The sequence below is a fragment of the Anopheles ziemanni genome, assembly GCF_943734765.1.
Source record: "Anopheles ziemanni chromosome X unlocalized genomic scaffold, idAnoZiCoDA_A2_x.2 X_unloc_19, whole genome shotgun sequence".
NCBI lineage: Eukaryota > Metazoa > Arthropoda > Insecta > Diptera > Culicidae > Anopheles > Anopheles ziemanni.
Window position 1 is genome coordinate 75,001 of NW_026689784.1, and position 20,793 is coordinate 95,793.

Here is a 20,793-nt window from a genome sequence, read left to right on the forward strand (position 1 = left end):
GAACTATCTTACCCAGGACCGCCGAAGCAGCGTGGACCAGGGGAGAACTGAACTTTATACTTCACACCACAGTATTGAGTAATGTGCCCTCTTCCACATAGGGCAAGCTGGAATGTTCCATTTTACCCAGGACGGCCGAAGCGGCGTGGACCAGTGGAGGACTACACAATCATGAGGTTTGATATCGACTTGTGTGTTTCAATAGGGTACCGATGGTATGTTTTGAACCGATTTGATTTAGCCATTCTGAAGTCATCACTTGGTTGAAGCGCTGAACTAGGGCGTGTCTATCGTTTACTTTGCATTGGGATATTATACGTTGCATGCTCTACTAGGTTAATGTCATAGGTTTGGCTATCGAGCATGCCCAAATGATGACTTGATTGTGTGCTTGCTTGAATTCTACACATTTCATACCATCGGTTAGTTGTCGAATCATTCCTCGATCATAACCTTCGTTCTTGGTTCATGTATGCTCTCTTCCACATAGGGCAAGCTAGAATTAACTATCTTACCCAGGACCGCCGAAGCAGCGTGGACCAGGGGAGAACTATACTTTGTCTTGTATGCCCTCTTCCACATAGGGCAAGCTAGAATGAACTATCTTACCCAGGACCGCCGGAGCAGCGTGGACCAGTGGAGGACTATACTTTGTTCATTACACCACAGTATTAAGTATGGTGTCCTCTTCCACATAGGGCAAGCTAGAATTAACTATCTTACCCAGGACCGCCGAAGCAGTGTGGACCAGGGGAGGACTATACTTTATACTTCACACACTAGCCAAATTGAAGTCATCACTTGGTTGAAGCACTGAACTAGGGCGAGTCTATCGTTTACTTTGCATTGGGATAATACGCTGCATGCTCTCTTAGGTTAATGTCATGTGATTGGCTATAGAGCATGCCCAAGTGATGACTTTGTTTCAAGCTCAACAGGTAGGGTATTGAGTCCTCTTCCACATAGGGCAAGCTAGAATTAACTATCTTACCCAGGACCGCCGGAGCAGCGTGGACCAGGGGAGAACTATACTTTGTCTTGTATGCCCTCTTCCACATAGGGCAAGCTAGAACTAACTATCTTACCCAGGACCGCCGAAGCAGCGTGGACCATTGGATGACTATACTTTGTTCATTACACCACAGTATTAGTATGGTGTCCTCTTCCACATAGGGCAAGCTAGAACTAACTATCTTACCCAGGACCGCCGAGCAGTGTGGACCAGGGGAGGACTATACTTTATACTTCACACACTAGCCATACTGAAGTCATCACTTGGTTGAAGCGCTGAACTACGGCGGGTAATCGTTTACAGGTTATAATCATATAGCTGCATGCTCATTAGTAGATAATGGAATATTGTATGGCAATATGAGCATGCCCAAGTGATGACTTTGTTTCAAGCTCAACAGGTAGGGTATTGAGTCCTCTTCCACATAGGGCAAGCTAGAATGAACTATCTTACCCAGGACCGCCGGAGCAGCGTGGACCAGTGGAGGACTCTATACTTTATACTTCACACCACAGTATTGAGTACTTCTTGCATAAAGCCCCTAATGAGAACCACGAGGGCTCTCTCAAATGTAGAACCACAAGGGCTCTAGTACCGATTCTCTCGGTACGGCCTTGGTCCGTGTTCCTTTATGCTTGTACTCTTAGAAAGTCTCAACCCGGAGGTCTTGACTTTGATTGTCATAGTTGGACTACGACGGGGCATCCGACCATTGCTGATCGAACACCCCTGATTCACCATCTTTCGGGTAGGCGGTACGCGTACCTCCGGACGCGAAGTCTCAACCCGGAGGTCTTGACTTTGATTGTCATAGTTGGACTACGACGGGGTATCCGACTCATCGAATACCCCAGAAGCACACCATCTTTCGGGTAGGCGGTACGCGTACCTCCGGACGCGGAAAGTCTCAACCCGGAGGTCTTGACTTTGATTGTCATAGTTGGACTACGACGGGGTATCCGACTCATCGAATACCCCAGAAGCACACCATCTTTCGGGTAGGCGGTACGCGTACCTCCGGACGCGGAAAGTCTCAACCCGGAGGTCTTGACTTTGGTTGTCATAGTTGACTATGACGGGGCATCCGACCATTGCTGATCGAACACCCTGTTACACCATCTTTCGGATAGGCGGTGCGCGACACCACGACGCGGAAAGTCCTCAACCCGGAGGTCTTGACTTTGTATTGTTGGATAGTCCTCTTCCACTATAGGGCAAGCTGGAAATATTCCATTTTACCCAGGACTGCCGAGGCAGCGTGGACCAGGGAGAACTTCACGGAATCTTCAGGCATCCATGATTGCCATAGTGCGTAAGGCCGCCGCTGTGCGCGTCAACTCGTTCCCCGTGAGGAGGAGTCTAGCCGCCGCTAAAAGACGAAGCATTAAGTGTCCCTCATTCCACTATAGGGCAAGCTGGAAATATTCCATTTTACCCAGGACCGCCGAAGCAGCGTGGACCAGGCGAGGACTATACTTTATACTTCACACCACAGTATTGAGTACGACTTGCATAAAGCCCCTAATGAGAACCACGAGGGCTCTCTCAATGTAGAACCACGAGGGCTCTAGTACCGATTCTCTCGGTACGGCTTGGTCCGTGTTCCTTTATGCTTGTACTCGCGGAAAGTCTCAACCCGGAGGTCTTGACTTTGATTGTCATAGTTGGACTACGACGGGGCATCCGACCATTGCTGACCGAACACCCCTGATTCATCATCTTTCGGATAGGAGGTGCGCCCACCTCCGACGCGGAAGTCTCAACCCGGAGGTTCGGACTTAGAGTTTTTCCCATTTAAAAGTTTTTCTCTTAGCCATACTGAAGTCATCACTTGGTGAACGATTGAACTAGGGCGGGTTAATCGTTTATAGGTATCATGTGGTTTGCATGCTCTCTTAGGTTAAGGTCATGTGGTTGGCTATCGAGCATGCCCAAGTGATGACTTTGTTTCACGCTTGCTTGATTTCTTCATGATTCCCTGTTATATAGTGTAATCATTCGAGAACAGGGAATCTTTGGTTTTGCTCAACAGGTATTGGATGTCAACTTGGTATCTAGATCGCATTAAGTCTCAACCCTTAGGTTCGGACTTGTATAGTGACATCTTGTTACGGTCTTGAGTCTCAACCCGCAGGTTCGGACTACTTAGTGTTTGATCGAATATAATATGGCAACTTGTGCCTAAGTCTCAACCCGCAGGTTCGGACTTCTGTTTATTTGGCCAATGTATGTATAAGGCAACTTGTGCCTAAGTCTCAACCCGCAGGTTCGGACTTGTGTATTTGTTCGAAGTCATGTATAAGGCAACGTGTGCCTAAGTCTCAACCCGCAGGTTCGGACTTGTTAGTGTTTCGTCAACTTTCATATGGCAACTTGTGCCTAAGTCTCAACCCGCAGGTTCGGACTTGTGTATTTGTTCGAAGTCATGTATAAGGCAACTTGTGCCTAAGTCTCAACCCGCAGGTTCGGACTTGTGTATTTGTTCGAAGTCATGTATAAGGCAACGTGTGCCTAAGTCTCAACCCGCAGGTTCGGACTTGTTAGTGTTTCGTCAACTTTCATATGGCAACTTGTGCCTGAGTCTCAACCCGCAGGTTCGGACTTCTATAGTGTTTCGTCAATTATCATATGGCAACTTGTGCCGAAGTCTCAACCCGCAGGTTCGGACTTCTGGAAGGATCACTTGGCCACTAATGATCCTTCCGCAGGTTCACCTACGGAAACCTTGTTACGACTTTTACTTCCTCTAAATCATCAAGTTCGGTCAACTTCGATAAAGCAGACGCGGTTCACGAGGATCCAGCGAACGATCATCTCCAAAGACCTCACTAAATAATCCATCGGTAGTAGCGACGGGCGGTGTGTACAAAGGGCAGGGACGTATTCAACGCTGGCTGATGACCAGCACTTACTAGAAGTTCCGAGTTCATATGGACCATTGCAATCCATAATCCCTACTAAGTGAGTATTTGAGTGATTTCCCGTTCCTCTCGGAATAGGAGACACGCTGCTACCCACATTGTAGCACGCGTGTAGCCCAGAACATCTAAGGGCATCACGGACCTGTTATCGCTCGATCTCATTTTGCTAAACACAAATTGTCCTGCTAAGCAGCGTACCGTAAGTGCACTTGCGCACACGAACAGCGAAGGTGTCAGGTCATACTCCACCGAAAGGTCCTAACCCGTTCCAATCGGCATCGACGCATTAACGCTGACTGCGTTCTAGTTAGCATATGTGAGTCACGTTCGTTATCGGAATTAACCAGACAAATCAATCCACGAACTAAGAACGGCCATGCACCACTACCCTTAAATTTGAGAAAGAGCTATTAATCTGTCTCACCTCCATAAGTTCGGACCTGGTAAGTTTTCCCGTGTTGAGTCAAATTGAACCGCAAGCTCCATTTCATTGTGGTGCCCTTCCGTCAATTCCTTTAAGTTTCAACTTTGCAACCATACTTCCCCCGGAACCTGACTTTGGTTTCCCGGAAGCTACTGAGAGCACCTGGTTGTAGCGTCTCCCAATTGCTAGTTGGCATCGTTTACGGTTAGAACTAGGGCGGTATCTAATCGCCTTCGATCCTCTAACTTTCGTTCTTGATTAAAGAAAGCATCCTTGACAAATGCCTTCGCTTTAGTTAGTCTTACGACGGTCTACGAATTTCACCTCTCGCGCCGTAATACTAGTGTCCCCAACTACTTCTGTTAATCATTACCTCCGGTCTGAGTACAAACCAATGAAAGATTAGACCAAGGTCGTATTCCATTATTCCATGCAAGATTATTCTAGGGCGTTTGGGCACCCTGCTTTAAGCACTCTAATTTGTTCAAGGTAAACGTGAGCGGTCGAGCTCTATGTTACACTTGCACCCGTTGAAGGGCACACCATGACACAGACTTGGTGCCCTACCACACCATTGAGTCGCAACCAGATTCCGACTTGGCCCACCGACCACGGGTTGACCGGGTCGGCGGAGCCGGACTGTGTTGGACAAGTATCAACTTCGAACGTTTTAACCGCAACAATTTTAATATACGCTAGTGGAGCTGGAATTACCGCGGCTGCTGGCACCAGACTTGCCCTCCACTTGATCCTCGTAGAAGGATTTATGCTCTACTCATTCCAATTATGAAACATCATTAAAGAGTTTCATATTGTTATTTCTCGTCACTACCTCCCCGTCCCGGGATTGGGTAATTTACGCGCCTGCTGCCTTCCTTGGATGTGGTAGCCATTTCTCAGGCTCCCTCTCCGGAATCGAACCCTGATTCCCCGTTACCCGTTGCAACCATGGTAGTCCTCTATACTACCATCCATAGTTGATAGGGCAGATATTTGCGAGATCTGTCGTCGGTGCGAGACCATACGATCAGCATCATTATCCAGACTTCAACTCAATGACACGGAGAACCCGCGATTGGTTTGACTAATAAGTGCACCAGTTCCCGCGAGGGTCCTGGCATGTTGCATGTATTAGCTCTAGATTTTCCACAGTTATCCAAGTAACTAGGTTGATGATCTCGTAAATTATAGCTGTTATACTGAGCCTTATGCGGTTTCACATTAAATCTGTTTGTACTTAGACATGCATGGCTTAACCTTTGAGACGAGCGTATATTACTGGTAGGATCAACCAGAATTCCGACTTTGCGTTCGAATGTTCATTGTCCCATTGCACCCGGAGGAGCAAACACCACGTTCTATATGTTGTCAAGTCCGGTAGCACACGGGAGGCGAGCCCCCGTGCGAACCTCATTGCCCTCGTATCACACACACACCCGATGCACCGGACAGGCACTTGAGCGGCATTCGACTCCGCTAAGCGCTCGTGCGCCCGATTGTGCATGCGCTGACGGGGCCTTCATACCCCTACCACAGCGACCTTATGCCAAACTTCCATGAATACTTAGGTGAGCTGACAAGGGCCTTCATTTCCCTACCATCAACTAAAGGACACGCTAGGCGCGTCCGATCATTGCAACTGCGGGGCTTTCATACCCCAATCACCACAGTACGCAATTCACCAGAGTTTAATCACAACCCCCCCGGACATGGCACACTATTAACTTGCAACAAAACTTAGTGTGTGCCGGGCACATCGGTTCCACAAAATCATTCCCGATGTACCCCAATTGGGGTTGTGAACGCATCCATGGTCCTCTGACACACCCAACCAAGCGTGGATACTACATACCTCAAACACCCAGTACACTAACAGACAAATCAACATATGGTTGCTTTCCCCCAGACATTTGCCAATCACTTGGCACCCGGACGGGAACTCGCTCCTGATTGCGCCATTGCCACCCATTTGCCAAGAGCGAGTTCTGTATGTAGATTTCATTTGGAAAGACAACCGTGTACTGGATATTCTATCCGACGATTACAGATGACGAGTACGAGACTCGACTACACTCACGGATAATACATTTTGGGTCGAGATTGCTTTCGGGGTTTTCGATTGGTCTTGCGCTTGTAAACGTATAACTTTGACTTGTGGTAACCTCGGTATGTTAGTCGATCACGTGGTTGTGAACTGGGTACGGGTGGGCAATCTGTTCACTTGCACTCTGGGTAGGAATATGGTGAGCGCTATAGGTTAAAGATCATGGTATGGTTCCATCGTGTGATGACTTTCGCTAGATAGTAGGATGTTTGGATAGTTATAACGTTTTTGGCCATTTGTTCATAGTGTTCGGTTCATTGAGGAATTCGATTGGTCTTTGCTTCACACACGTGGTCGATCACTTGGATGTGAACTAGGGTGAGAATAAGGTGTTCACTAGTGCTCTTAGGTTTTGGATCAGTACTGAGCACTTGATTGGTTTCGCATAATATGTATCCATAGTGATGACTCTTTCCAGCTTAAGATTTCGTTACCAGTTTCGAATCCTCCCCACGTTCGCTTTTACTTGGTTAGGTTTTCGAGTGTAGATTTGAAAGCAATCTCATGTATGTATCCCATCTGATATAAGCCACTGACAGTTCATGTCACCTCGTTCAACTCTCGCTGGGTCACAGAAGTATGTTACTGCGCCCATTATCCCTACTCGGATAGGTTCGGTTCGTTCGTTTTATACTACGGTGAGTAAACTCAATTTGTGCATCGCATAGCCATGGAAAGCAAGCTTTCGCGGGCCTCTTCGACTGTTTTGATACGAGCTGTGCCCGTGATGCTTGTCATCCCAGGATACTAGACCCCTTTGGACGACCGCATGACCATCAGAAAGTAAATTCCACGTTCGATTTGGGGTGTGAACCCCGAACATAAAGTCTTTGTGTAGAACCACGAGGGCTCTATAGTACCGATTCTCTCGGTACGCTTGGTCCGTGTTCCTTTATGTTCGTACTCTTGTGAATAAGATTCACGTTCGTTTTGGGATATTTGCTACTGTCACCGTTTGAGTACTATGGGGCTTGAACCCCTAACATAAAGTCTTTGTGTAGAACCACGAGGGTTCTATAGTACCGATTCTCTCGGTACGCTTGGTCCGTGTTCCTTTATGTTCGTACTCTTGTGTGTATAATATTCATGTTCGGTTTGGGATATTTGCTACTTTCACCAGGGTCCCGTTCTTCATACAAGTCTGCCTTGCTAATGTGGTAACTTTATAGTGTAGTTCTGACATCCCAATTTTGGGACTTAGCCGATTTTTCGTATATTTCCATATGACCCATAGGGTCCCTTTCTTCATACAAGCTTGCCTAGGGCGATCGGTCAAAACTTGTCTTACTATTCGATTGGTCTTCGCACTTTCACCCTAGGCAGTTCGCCTAGGTCTGTCTTCTTGAGGAGGCCAAAACCCGAAATAAGGAGGTTCGGCCGACCCTGAAACCTCCCCTGTCTGAACTACACTAACCCGATTTTTCAGGGTCCTCAGCGCCATACAACTTTGCCTAGGTCACTTGTACTCTTGACTTAGGCCATCCGACTTGGTCCGTGTTTCTTCCTAGGGTTCACCTAGGTACTTTGCCTTGCTTGATGTGGTAACTTTTTAGTGTAGTTCAGACATCCTAATTTTGGGACTTAGCCGATTTTTCATGTATTTCCATATGACCCATAGGGTCCCTTTCTTCATACAAGCTTGCCTAGGGCGATCGGTCAAAACTTGTCTTACTATTCGATTGGTCTTCGCACTTTCACCCTAGGCAGTTCGCCTAGGTCTGTCTTCTTGAGGAGGCCAAAACCCGAAATAAGGAGGTCCAGCCGACCCTGAAACCTCCCCTGTCTGAACTACACTAACCCGATTTTTCAGGGTCCTCAGCGCCATACAACTTTGCCTAGGTCACTTGTACTCTTGACTTAGGCCATCTGACTTGGTCCGTGTTTCTTCCTAGGGTTCACCTAGGTACTTTGCCTTGCTTGATGTGGTAACTTTTTAGTGTAGTTCAGACATCCCAATTTTGGGACTTAGCCGATTTTTCATGTATTTCCATATGACCCATAGGGTCCCTTTCTTCATACAAGCTTGCCTAGGGCGATCGGTCAAAACTTGTCTTACTATTCGATTGGTCTTCGCACTTTCACCCTAGGCAGTTTGCCTAGGTCTGTCTTCTTGAGGAGGCCAAAACCCGAAATAAGGAGGTTCAGCCGACCCAGAAACCTCCCCTGTCTGAACTACACTAACCCGATTTTTCAGGGTCCTCAGCGCCATACAACTTTGCCTAGGTCACTTGTACTCTTGACTTAGGCCATCTGACTTGGTCCGTGTTTCTTCCTAGGGTTCACCTAGGTACTTTGCCTTGCTTGCTGTGGTAACTTTTTAGTGTAGTTCAGACATCCCAATTTTGGGACTTAGCCGATTTTTCATGTATTTCCATATGACCCATAGGGTCCCTTTCTTCATACAAGCTTGCCTAGGGCGATCGGTCAAAACTTGTCTTACTATTCGATTGGTCTTCGCACTTTCACCCTAGGCAGTTTGCCTAGGTGTAGCTTCTTGAGGAGGTCAAAACCCAAAATAAGGAGGTTCAGCCGACCCAAAAACCTCCCCTGTCTAAACTACACTAACCAGATTTTTCAGGGTCCTCACCGTCATACAACTTTGCCTAGGTCACTTGTTCTCTTGACTTAGGCCATCTGACTTGGTCCGTGTTTCTTGCTAGGGTTCACCTAGGTACTTTGCCTTGCTTGATGTGGTAACTTTTTAGTGTAGTTCAGACATCCCAATTTTGGGACTTAGCCGATTTTTCATGTATTTCCATATGACCCATAGGGTCCCTTTTCTTCATACAAGCTTGCCTAGGGCGATCGGTCAAAACTTGTCTTACTATTCGATTGGTCTTCGCACTTTCACCCTAGGCAGTTTGCCTAGGTGTAGCTTCTTGAGGAGGTCAAAACCCAAAATAAGGAGGTTCAGCCGACCCAAAAACCTCCCCTGTCTAAACTACACTAACCAGATTTTTCAGGGTCCTCACCGTCATACAACTTTTCCTAGGTCACTTGCACTCTTGACTTAGGCCATCTGACTTGGTCCGTGTTTCTTGCTAGGGTTCACCTAGGTAGTTTGCCTTGCTTGGTGTGGTAACTTTTTAGTGTAGTTCTGACATCCTCATTTTGGGACTTAGCCGATTTTTCGTAAAATACCATATGACCCATATGGGTCCTTTCCTTCATATAAGTTTGCCTTGCTTGGTATGGTAACATTTGAGTGTAGTTCTGACATCATCATTTTGGGACTTAGCCGATTTTTCGTAAAATACCATATGACCCATATGGGTCCTTTGCTTCATATAAGTTTGCCTTGCTTGGTGTGGTAACATTTGAGTGTAGTTCTGACATCCCCATTTTGGGACTTAGCCGATTTTTCATTCAATACCATATGACCCATCAGGGTCCTTTGCTTCATATAAGTTTGCCTTGCTTGGTGTGGTAACATTTGAGTGTAGTTCTGACATCCCCATTTTGGGACTTAGCCGATTTTTCGTAAAATACCATATGACCCATCAGGGTCCTTGCCTTCATATAAGTTTGCCTTGCTTGGTGTGGTAACATTTGAGTGTAGTTCTGACATCCCCATTTTGGGACTTAGCCGATTTTTCGTAAAATACCATATGACCCATCAGGGTCCTTTCCTTCATATAAGTTTGCCTTGCTTCATGTGGTAAATTGTTAGTGTAGTTCTGACATCATCATTTTGGGACTTAGCCGATTTTTCGTAAAATACCATATGACCCATCAGGGTCCTTTGCTTCATATAAGTTTGCCTTGCTTGATGTGGTAACATTTGAGTGTAGTTCTGACATCCCCATTTTGGGACTTAGCCGATTTTTCGTAAAATACCATATGACCCATCAGGGTCCTTGCCTTCATATAAGTTTGCCTTGCTTGGTGTGGTAACTTTTTAGTGTAGTTCTGACATCCCCATTTTGGGACTTAGCCGATTTTTCGTAAAATACCATATGACCCATCAGGGTCCTTTGCTTCATATAAGTTTGCCTTGCTTGGTGTGGTAACATTTGAGTGTAGTTCTGACATCCCCATTTTGGGACTTAGCCGATTTTTCGTAAAATACCATATGACCCATCAGGGTCCTTTGCTTCATATAAGTTTGCCTTGCTTGGTGTGGTAACATTTGAGTGTAGTTCTGACATCCCCATTTTGGGACTTAGCCGATTTTTCGTAAAATACCATATGACCCATCAGGGTCCTTTCCTTCATATAAGTTTGCCTTGCTTCATGTGGTAAATTGTTAGTGTAGTTCTGACATCATCATTTTGGGACTTAGCCGATTTTTCGTAAAATACCATATGACCCATCAGGGTCCTTTGCTTCATATAAGTTTGCCTTGCTTGATGTGGTAACATTTGAGTGTAGTTCTGACATCCCCATTTTGGGACTTAGCCGATTTTTCGTAAAATACCATATGACCCATCAGGGTCCTTGCCTTCATATAAGTTTGCCTTGCTTGGTGTGGTAACTTTTTAGTGTAGTTCTGACATCCCCATTTTGGGACTTAGCCGATTTTTCGTAAAATACCATATGACCCATCAGGGTCCTTTGCTTCATATAAGTTTGCCTTGCTTGGTGTGGTAACATTTGAGTGTAGTTCTGACATCCCCATTTTGGGACTTAGCCGATTTTTCGTAAAATACCATATGACCCATCAGGGTCCTTTGCTTCATATAAGTTTGCCTTGCTTGGTGTGGTAACATTTGAGTGTAGTTCTGACATCCCCATTTTGGGACTTAGCCGATTTTTCGTAAAATACCATATGACCCATCAGGGTCCTTTCCTTCATATAAGTTTGCCTTGCTTCATGTGGTAAATTGTTAGTGTAGTTCTGACATCATCATTTTGGGACTTAGCCGATTTTTCGTAAAATACCATATGACCCATCAGGGTCCTTTGCTTCATATAAGTTTGCCTTGCTTGATGTGGTAACATTTGAGTGTAGTTCTGACATCCCCATTTTGGGACTTAGCCGATTTTTCGTAAAATACCATATGACCCATCAGGGTCCTTGCCTTCATATAAGTTTGCCTTGCTTGGTGTGGTAACTTTTTAGTGTAGTTCTGACATCCCCATTTTGGGACTTAGCCGATTTTTCGTAAAATACCATATGACCCATCAGGGTCCTTTGCTTCATATAAGTTTGCCTTGCTTGGTGTGGTAACATTTGAGTGTAGTTCTGACATCCCCATTTTGGGACTTAGCCGATTTTTCGTAAAATACCATATGACCCATCAGGGTCCTTTGCTTCATATAAGTTTGCCTTGCTTGGTGTGGTAACATTTGAGTGTAGTTCTGACATCCCCATTTTGGGACTTAGCCGATTTTTCGATCAATACCATATGACCCATCAGGGTCCTTTGCTTCATATAAGTTTGCCTTGCTTGATGTGGTAACACATGAGTGTAGTTCTGACATCCCCATTTTGGGACTTAGCCGATTTTTCGATCCATCCCATATGACCCATCAGGGTCCTTTTTCTTCATATAAGTTTCCCAAGACTTAGTGCTTTTTTCCTTTGGACACCAATATCACCCTTGCGGGTATCTTTGATCTTCTCACTTTGTATTGACCAAATGTAGGTCTTGCCATGCCAAACATATAATTGTTCTACACCAAGTCTCTATCTCGTACCGCCAGCTCGGTACATTCGATCAACCTGCCCTTAAGGCACCCGGGACTTAGCCATTTTTTCACATTTTTCATGATTTTGAGGCAACTTTTCTCGACTTTGTCACCTTATATCACCAAGATCCTTTCCCTTTAGCGCTTCACTCTGTTCGTATGATATTTAGCGCTGACTATCACCTTTCTATCGCTGACCTCAACTTCTTATTCGGTGCCATAGAGCCAGAGATATTTGGTGTATGCTGTTATAAGGGAAGTTTGTCACTTTTTCAAAGGCCCACTTTGGGACGCCCATATCTCACCTTCAGGTATCTTCGATCTTCTTGTCGTCTATGGACGAAACTTAGGTCTTGTCTTGGCCAACTTATAAATGTTCTACGGCCAAGCCGTATCTCTTACCGCCAGCCCGGTATTTTTGGACTTAGTCGGATTTTCGCCTCTCGTGGTAACAATTTCTGACTTTGACTCACAATAACACCCGAACGGTCACATGCTAGCGCTTTGCTTGGTAGGAATTATAGTTAGCGCTACCTTTTCTCTTTCCATCGATACCTTGTTCGTTCCATTCCATGCCATACAGCCGAAGTTATGATGTTTCCCGTTTTCCATATCATGTGGAGCTTATGCTCTGGGAAAACCATCTAACACCCGTACCACCCTTTTGGGTACCTCCGATCTCGACACCATGTTCGGGCCAAATATAGGTTATAACATGCCCAACTTATAATTGTTCTACACCAAGTCTCTATCTCTTACCGCCTGCTCGGTATTTTACTCGTAAGTCCAAATTTCACAACTTGTACTTTTTGGCCCAATGTACTCGAGTTTCAATTTTGGTAACATTTTTCGACTTTGACGCTTAATAACTTCCAAATCATGCTAGTTAGCGCTTTGCTTTCTTCTAGTCGTATCTAGCGCTGGGTGTTACCTTTCCAAAACATATCCTAGCTCTACAATCCATGCCATACAGCCGGAGCTACATGGTGCACAAGTCAAATCCATTTTAGCCATGTTTCATTTTTGCTAATTTTTGACCACTCGTATCACCCTTCCAGAGTGGTCCGATCTTCTCGCTTTCTATGGACGACTTTTAGGTCTCGTAGAGGCAAACTTATAAGTATTCTACGTCAACCCGCTATCTCTTACCGCTTGCTCGGTATTCTTGGTCTTGTGTGATTTTTGGCCATTTTGGTATTATTTTTCCACTTTGTCGCTTAATAACTCAGTTTTGCTCAACACTTAGCGCTTCGGTTGTTTGGGATTATAGTTAGCGCTCGGTTCGACCTTTCCAACACTGATCTAAGCTTGTTGATCCGTTCCATACAGCCTGAGTTATTCGCGATACCGTGTTTCAATCCATTTCTCAAGTCTCGTTTTGGTCCAACTTTGAACCAGCCATATCACCCTGATGGGTACCTCCGATCTTCTCGCTCTATATTGGCCAAAGTTAGGTCTTGTGGTAACGTACTTATGATTGTTCTACGCCGTGTTCGTAGCTCTTATCGTTCGCCCGCTATTTTCGATCATAAGGTGAATTTTCGCCTCTAAACCACCATTTTTCACCTTTGCCCTCTAATATGACCGACTTGCTCAACACCTAGCGCTTCGCTTGGTAGGACACATAGCTAGCGCTCGTCAAGACCTTTCCAACGCATATCCAAGCTTTCCGATCCGAGCCATACAGCCTGAGCTATAGGCGATACCGTTTTTCCCATTTTCTTGGTCACACGCACTTTAGGGTACCCCTTTTTGCCTTTGACCCTTAATACCTCCTCCGGGTCACTAGTAGGCGCTCAGCTTGGTAGGAAACATAGCTAGAGCAGGCCTTCACCTTTCCAAAACTGCCGAAAGTGTACCGATCCGACATCTAGAACCAAAGTTATGGTCATTCCCATCATGCTCTACTTTCATGGTCAACCTCCACCAAGCACACCTAGGTTGGACCAACTTTCACCAACTCATCTCGAACCCCAAATTTGCTTCGACCTACTAGGTTTCCCTAGTAAAGTGGTCAAAACATCCATTACAACACGACTGGTCTTTCTGGTGGTCGACCTAGGCGACTTTGTTCGACGACCACCACCCCATGGAACTAAAAGACGTCCCTTGATACGGACCACCGATACATTTTCCGGCCTGTCTAAACTACACTCATCGAAATTTTTTTGGGTCCCCACCGTCATACAAGTTTCCCTAGGTCAAGTTTTTCTTCCGGATCGGCCGCGGACCTCACTTTTCATTATCTAGGGAGGCCATAGGGCCCCAAAAGGGGTTTTTTAAAATTTTCGACACTTTCGACTTTGGTCGGATTTTTTCCGATTTTGGTCCGACCTAGGGACTTGGTGGTCCAAGGAGCCTCGGGACCAAACTTTTTTCTCAGGGGTCCCTACCTCCATACAACTTTGCCTAGGTAAATTTTTTGTTCCAAATCGACCGCGGATTTCACTTTTCAATATCTGGGGCTCGTGTAGAGTCCGAATATGAGGTTTTCTCATTTTTCGACATTTTCGACTTTTTTCGACTTTTTTCGGGTTTTTCGACCTAGGGGTCCGCCGAACAAATTTTGGGTCAAAAATTTTTATTGAACTAGTCGAAAGTACGCAAAAAGATAAGACTTTTTGCCGAAGACACCATGCCCCGGAACCGACTCCTTCCCCTTCAAAATTGGGGACAAACGTGATTTTTGAAACTTTTCCTTAGGGAGCCCAAGACTTAGAAAATTTTCAAATTCTCGATTTTTCGATTGCGAGCTAGCGCTTTGCGGTCTTCGGCAATGTTGTAGATCTCGACGAGATAAGACTTTTTGGTCAACGGACATTTTGCCCTCCGACCCCTCCTTCCCCCCGCAAATCGCCCCCCAAAGTGCAATTTTTGCATTTTCACCTCTTTGCACGCACTGTTCGGCCCAAATGGCCACTTTCTATGGGTCTGAGCGCTTTGCGGTCTTCGGCAAACTTTTAGAGCGTATCAAGCCCTAATTATAATTCTTCTACACCACCTTCGTACCTCTTCATCCCTGGCCGCTATTCGCGTACCAAGGTAATTTTTGTTCATTTTGTCAACATTTTTCATCTTTGACTGCTTATATCGGCCTTGCCATGAACCGATAGCGCTTCGCTGTGTTCTAACGTAAGTTAGTACTGCTCAATACCTTTCCAAATCATGTCTTAGATTGTCATTTGCTTGCATACAGCCGGAGCTATGAGCGATACCGTAAAAAGTACCGAAACTTGAAAAAATCCTTTGATCGCCCATATCCCCCCTTTGGGGGCCAGATATCGAAAAAAGTTCTGATTCAAAAAGTTGCGCATTAACGTGTTCTAGTTATGCCTAGAACATTTCACTTCGCTAGCTGGCCTGCAACTTAGCCGTAATTGGGATTTTAGGGTGTTCTTGGAGGGCCCATTTCCTGCGACTTGGTATCTTTTGGGCCCAATGTTTCTCTAATATCTCCACGAGTTTTCCAGATAGCCTTTTCAAACTTTCAGGGTGCCTAGAACACCTCAAGACCTTTCCAACGCTATGCCGTTTGCCTCGCTCGGACATCTACAGCCAAAGTTATTCGAGGTACACGGTACCTTACCCTGTTTTCTCAGTACTTGGTCGAAAATTTCGATCAGCCATATGACCGACTTGGACAACCCTGAGCGGGTTGGCCCCATATAACTAAACTTTCGTCTCGTGTAGGCAAACTTATAAATGTTCCACGTCAACTCGCTATCTCGTACCGCCTTGACGGTATACTTGGTCCAAGGGCCATTTCCAGCGACTTGGTCGCAGTTTCGCTCTAAGTTTCGCTAATACCTTCGACCGTGGACATGGTGATTTTTTGTTCGTATTTTTCCTTGATAGTCCCACTCAAGACTATTCTATACCAGAGCCAAGCGTCCCGCTAAGTGCCATACAGCCTGAGCAGTAATTCATGAAAGGTACCTCTACCAGTTTTTGCCATACTTGGGTGCAAACCATGAATCACCCATATCTCCACTTTGGAGGCCAGCTACCGCCTGGGCCACATATACTTTTTTGTTGGTCATACCATGCACAGTTTATAATTGTTCTACGCCAACTTGCTATCTCTTCTCCAACTTGCCGTTATTCTTGGTCCAAGTCCCATTTCGTTCGTTTTTGGACCCATTTTGCTATATGATTCACTAATAGCTTCGGCCATGGACAAGCTGATTTTCTATTTTTATTTTTCCTTGATAGATCCACTCAATACCATTCCAAAACACCCCGCAACTCGTCGCTCGGTGGCAAACTGACCGAGTTATAATTCATGAAAGGTACCTCAATTTGGTACACCACGTGGTCGGCCCAAAACATAAACCGACCAAACGACCGACTTGGAGCACCCTGACCGGGTTGCTTCCATATAATGAAAGTTGCGTCTCTACCCGCCCAACGTATGAATATTCTACGCCAAGTCGCTATCTCTCACCGGTCAGCCGGTATTCACCTTTCAAGGGTGATTTTGGTCAAGTGCCATTTCCTGCGACTTGGTCCCCGAATTGGACCATCATCACCTAATATCTCCGTGGTCTTTCAACTCAGCCTCATGAAACTTTCAGGGTAGATAGGTCTCCCCAAGACCTTTCCAACGATATGCGCTTTGCCTCGCTCGGCCATCGACAGCCGAAGTTATTCATGGTACTTGGTACCTTACCCTGTTTTTTCCATACTTGTTCGTACTTGGGTACAAACTTTGGATCGCCCATATCTCCACTTTGGAGGCCAGCTACCGCCTTGTCCTCATATACTTTTTTGTTGGTCATATTATGCACAATTTATAAATATTCTACGCCAACTTGCTACCTCGTCTCCAACTTGCCGTTATTCTTGGTCCAAGTCTCATTTCATTCGTTTTTGGACCCTTGTTGCTCTATGTTTCACTAATAGCTTCGCCCACCAACATGCTGATTTTCTATTTGTATTTTTCCGTAATAGTTCCTTTCAAGACCATTCCAAATCATACCGCAACTTGTCGCTCGGTGGTAAACTGACCGAGTTATAATTCATGAAAGGTACCTCTACCTGGTGCACCACGTGATCGGCCCAAACCATAAACCGACCAAACGACCGACTTGGAGCACCCTGACCGGGTTGCTTCCATATAAGGAAAGTTGCGTCTCGACCCGCCCAACGTATGAATATTCTACGCCAAGTCGCTATCTCTTACCGGTCAGCCGGTAATCACCTTTCAAGGGTGGTTTTGGTCAAGTGCCATTTCCTGCGACTTGGTCCCCGAATTGGACCATCATCACCTAATATCTCCGTGGTCTTTCAATTCAGCGTCATGAAACTTTCAGGGTAGATAGGTCTCCCCAAGACCTTTCCAACGATATGCGCTTTGTTTCGCTCGGCCATCGACAGCCGAAGTTATTCATGGTACTTGGTACCTTACCCTGTTTTCACCATACTTGTTCGTACTTGGGTGCAAACCATGAATCACCCATATCTACACTTTGGAGGCCAGCTACCGCCTTGTCCCGATATGCTTTTTTGTTGGTCATATTATGCACAATTTATAAATATTCTACGCCAACTTGCTACCTCGTCTCCAACTTGCCGTTATTCTTGGTTCTAGTCCCATTTCATTCGTTTTTGGACCCTTGTTGCTCTATGTTTCACTAATAGCTTCGCCCACCAACATGCTGATTTTCTGTTCGTATTTTTCCGTAATAGTTCCACTCAAGACCATTCCAAATCACAGCGCAACTTGTCGGTCGGTGAAAAACTGACCGAGTTATAATTCATGAAAGGTACCTCAACCTGGTACAGCACATGGTCGGCCCAAATCATAAACCGACCAAACGACCGACTTGGAGCACCCTGACCGGGTTGCTCCCATATAATGAAAGTTGCGTCTTCCAACGTCCAACATATAAATATTCTACGACAAGTCGCTATCTCTTACCGGTCAGCCGGTATTCATCTTTCAAGGGTGATTTTGGTCAAGTGCCATTTCCTGCGACTTGGTCCCCGAATTGGACCATCATCACCTAAAATCTCCGTGGTCTTTCCACTCAGCCTCATGAAACTTTCAGGGTAGATAGGTCTCCCCAAGACCTTTCCAACGATATAGAAATTGTCTCGCTAGGCCATCTACAGCCGAAGTTATTCATGGTACTTGGTACCTTACCCTGTTTTTACCATACTTGTTCGTACTTGGGTGCAAAACATGAATCACCCATATCTCCACTTTGGAGGCCAGCTACCGCCTTGTCCTCATATACTTTTTTGTTGGTCATATTATGCACAATTTATAAATATTCTACGCCAACTTGCTACCTCGTCTCCAACTTGCCGTTATTCTTGGTCCAAGTCTCATTTCATTCGTTTTTGGACCCTTGTTGCTCTATGTTTCACTAATAGCTTCGCCCACCAACATGCTGATTTTCTATTTGTATTTTTCCGTAATAGTTCCTTTCAAGACCATTCCAAATCATACCGCAACTTGTCGCTCGGTGGCAAACTGACCGAGTTATAATTCATGAAAGGTACCTCTACCTGGTACAGCACATGGTCGGCCCAAATCATAAACCGACCAAACGACCGACTTGGAGCACCCTGACCGGGTTGCTCCCATATAATGAAAGTTGCGTCTTCCAACGTCCAACATATAAATATTCTACGACAAGTCGCTATCTCTTACCGGTCAGCCGGTATTCATCTTTCAAGGGTGATTTTGGTCAAGTGCCATTTCCTGCGACTTGGTCCCCGAATTGGACCATCATCACCTAAAATCTCCGTGGTCTTTCCACTCAGCGTCATGAAACTTTCAGGGTAGATAGGTCTCCCCAAGACCTTTCCAACGGTATGCCGTTTGTCTTGCTCGGCCATCTACAGCCGAAGTTATTAATGGTACTTGGTACCTTACCCTGTTTTTTCCATACTTGTTCGTACTTGGGTACAAACTTTGGATCGCCCATATCTCCACTTTGGAGGCCAGCCAGCACCTTGGCCGCATATACTTTTTTGTTGGTCATACCATGCACCAAATATAATTTTTCTACGCCAACTTGCTATCTCTTCTCCAACTTGCAGTTATTCTTGGTCCAAGTCCCATTTCATTCGTTTTCGGACCCATTTTGCTATATGTTTCACTAATAGCTTCGGCCATTGACAAGCTGATTTTTTATTTGTATTTTTCCTTGATAGTCCCACTTAAGACCATTCCAAAACACAACGCAACTTGTCGCTCGGTGGCAAACTGACCGAGTTATAATTCATGAAAGGTACCTCTACCTGGTACAGCACATGGTCGGCCCAAACCATAAACCGACCAAACGACCGACTTGGAGCACCCTGATCGGGTTGCTCCCATATAATGAAAGTTGCGTCTTTACCCGCCCAACGTATGAATATTCTACGCTAAGTCGCTATCTCTTACCGGTCAGCCGGTATTCACCTTTCAAGGGTGGTTTTGGTCAAGTGCCATTTCCTGCGACTTGGTCCCCGAATTGGACTATCATCACCTAATATCTCCGTGGTCTTTCAACTCAGCCTCATGAAACTTTCAGGGTAGATAGGTCTCCCCAAGACCTTTCCAACTATATCCCAATTGTCTCGCTAGGCCATCTACAGCCGAAGTTATTCATGGTACTTGGTACCTTACCCTGTTTTCACCATACTTGTTCGTACTTGGGTGCAAAACATGAATCACCCATATCTCCACGTTGGGGGCCAGCTACCGCCTTGTCCCCATATACTTTTTTGTTGGTCATATTATGCACAATTTATAAATATTGTACGCCAACTTGCTACCTCGTCTCCAACTTGCCGTTATTCTTGGTTCAAGTCCCATTTCATTCGTTTTTGGACCCTTGTTGCTCTATGTTTCACTAATAGCTTCGCCCACCAACATGCTGATTTTCTGTTTGTATTTTTCCGTAATAGTTTCACTCAGGACCATTCCAAATCACAGCAAAACTTGTCGCTCGGTGGCAAACTGACCGAGTTATAATTCATGAAAGGTACCTCAACCTGGTGCACCACGTGATCGGCCCAAATCATAAACCGACCAGACGACCGACTTGGAGCACCCTGACCGGGTTGCTCCCATATAATGAAAGTTGCGTCTTCCAACGTCCAACATATAAATATTCTACGCCAAGTCGCTATCTCTTACCGGTCAGCCGGTAATCACCTTTCAAGGGTGGTTTTGGTCAAGTGCCATTTCCTGCGACTTGGTCCCCGAATTGGACCATCATCACCTAATATCTCCGTGATCTTTCAATTCAGCGTCATGAAACTTTCAGGGTAGATAGGTCTCCCCAAGACCTTTTCAACGATATGCGCTTTGTTTCGCTCGGCCATCGACAGCCGAAGTTATTCATGGTACTTGGTACCTTACCCTGTTTTCACCATACTTGTTCGTACTTGGGTGCAAACCATGAATCACCCATATCTACACTTTGGAGGCCAGCTACCGCCTTGTCCCGATATGCTTTTTTGTTGGTCATATTATGCACAATTTATAAATATTCTACGCCAACTTGCTACCTCGTCTCCAACTTGCCGTTATTCTTGGTCCAAGTCCCATTTCATTCGTTTTTGGACCCTTGTTGCTCCATGTTTCGCTAATAGCTTCGCCCACCAACATGCTGAATTTCTTTGCGTATTTTTCCTTGATAGTCCCACTCAGGACCATTCCAAATCACACCGCGGATTGTCGCTCGGAGGCAAACTGACCGAG